The sequence below is a fragment of the Arachis ipaensis genome, chromosome B2 (assembly GCF_059453495.1).
Source record: "Arachis ipaensis isolate K30076 ecotype BB chromosome B2, ASM5945349v1, whole genome shotgun sequence".
Lineage (NCBI taxonomy): Eukaryota > Viridiplantae > Streptophyta > Magnoliopsida > Fabales > Fabaceae > Arachis > Arachis ipaensis.
The window spans coordinates 87,023,263-87,025,505 of NC_142437.1; the positions used below are offsets into that span (position 1 = coordinate 87,023,263).

A 2,243-nucleotide genomic window follows, 5' to 3' on the forward strand; every position below is an offset into this window, starting at 1 on the left:
TTCAAAATCATATCTTTTTCAAAAATTTGATTTTAAAATATCTTTTCTAACTTCTTATCTTCTTATCTTTTCAAAATTTGTTTCAACTAACTAACTAACTTTTTGTTTGTTTCTTATCTTTTTCAAAACTACCTAACTAACTCTCTCTCTCTCTAATTTTTGAAAATATCTCCCTCTTTTTCAAAAATTCTTTTTAATTAACTAATTATTTTAATTTTTGATTTTAATTTTATTCCTAATTTTCGAAAATTACTAACCTTTTTCAAAAACTAATTTCGAAAATCACTAACCATTTTTCAAAAATAATTTTTGAAAATCCTCTTCCTCTCTCATCTTCTTCTATTTATTTATTCACCTACTAACACTTCTCTCCCATCCAAAAATTCGAACACTACCTCCCTCTCTGTGTTCGAGTTTTTCCTCTTCTCTTCTTTACATTACATTCTTTTCTTCTTCTACTCACACAGGGAAACCTCTATACCTGGGCAAAAAGGATCCCTATTATTATTATTTCTCTGTTCCCTCCTTTTTCATATGAGCAGGAGCAAGGACAAGAACATTCTTGTTGAAGCAGATCCAGAACCTGAAAGGACTCTGAAGAGGAAACTAAGAGAAGCTAAATTACAACAATCTAGCAAGCACCTTTCAGAAATTTTCGAAAAAGAAGAGGAGATGGCAGCCGAAAATAATAATAATGCAAGGAGGATGCTTGGTGACTTTACTGCACCTAATTCCAATTTACATGGAAAAAGCATCTCCATCCCCACCATTGGAGCAAACAATTTTGAGCTGAAACCTCAATTAGTTTCTCTGATGCAGCAGAACTGCAAGTTCCATGGACTTTCATCTGAAGATCCTTTTCAGTTCTTAACTGAATTCTTGCAAATCTGTGATACTGTTAAGACTAATGGAGTAGATCCTGAAGTCTACAGGCTCATGCTTTTCCCTTCTGCTGTGAGAGACAGAGCTAGAATATGGTTGGATTCTCAACCTAAAGATAGCCTGAACTCTTGGGATAAGCTGGTCAAGGCTTTCTTAGCCAAGTTCTTTCCTCCTCAAAAGCTGAGCAAGCTTAGAGTGGATGTTCAAACCTTCAAACAGAAAGAAGGTGAATCCCTCAATGAAGCTTGGGAGAGATACAAGCAACTGACCAAAAAGTGTCCTTCTGACATGCTTTCAGAATGGACCATCCTGGATATATTCTATGATGGTCTGTCTAAATTAGCTAAGATGTCATTGGATACTTCTGCAGGTGGATCCATTCACCTAAAGAAAATGCCTGCAGAAGCTCAAGAACTCATTGACATGGTTGCTAATAACCAGTTCATGTACACCTCTGAGAGGAATCCTGTGAGCAATGGGACGCCTCAGAAGAAGGGAGTTCTTGAAATTGATACTCTGAATGCCATATTGGCTCAGAACAAAATATTGACTCAGCAAGTCAATATGATTTCTCAGAGTCTGAATGGGATGCAAGCTGCATCCAACAGTGCTCAAGAGGCGCCTTCTGAAGAAGTGGCCTATGATCCTGAAAACCCTGCAATAGTAGAGGTGAATTACATGGGTGAACCATATGGAAACACCTATAATCTCTCATGGAGAAATCACCCAAATCTCTCATGGAAGGATCAAAAGCCTCAACAAGGCTTTAATAATGGTGGAAGAAATAGGTTTAACAATAGTAAACCTTTTCCATCATCCACTCAGCAACAGACAGAGAACTCTGAACAAAATACCTCTAATTTAGCAAACTTAGTCTCTGATCTATCTAAGGCCACTGTGAGTTTTATGAATGAAAGAAGGTCCTCCATTAGAAATTTAGAAGCACAAGTGGGCCAGCTGAGTAAAAGAGTCACTGAAATCCCTCCTAGTACTCTCCCAAGCAATACAGAAGAAAATCCAAAAGGAGAGTGCAAGGCCCTTGAAATGACCATCATGGCCGAATCCAAGGAAGAAGGGGAGGACATGAATCCCAAGGAGGAAGACCTCCTGGGGTGTCTAGTGATCAATAAGGAGTTTCCCTCTGAGGAACCAAAGGAATCTGAGACTCAACTAGAGACCATAGAGATTCCATTAAACCTCCTTATGCCATTCATGAGCTCTGATGAGTATTCCTCTTCTGAAGAGAATGAGGATGTTACTAAGGAGCAAGTCACCAAGTACCTTGGTGCAATCATGAAGTTGAATGCCAAATTATTTGGTATTGAGACTTGGAAAGATGAACCTCCCTTGTTCACCAATGA

General features: G+C 38.2%; 1 non-coding gene across 1 annotated transcript; it reads right to left on the bottom strand.

The window, feature by feature from the left end:
* Nucleotides 1-1,068: 1,068 nt before the first annotated feature.
* Nucleotides 1,069-1,176, bottom strand: LOC148574721 (small nucleolar RNA R71). The gene has a single exon (XR_015905858.1). It is a non-coding gene; the product is annotated as a small nucleolar RNA R71 (small nucleolar RNA).
* Between the last annotated feature and the right edge of the window lie 1,067 nt (nucleotides 1,177-2,243).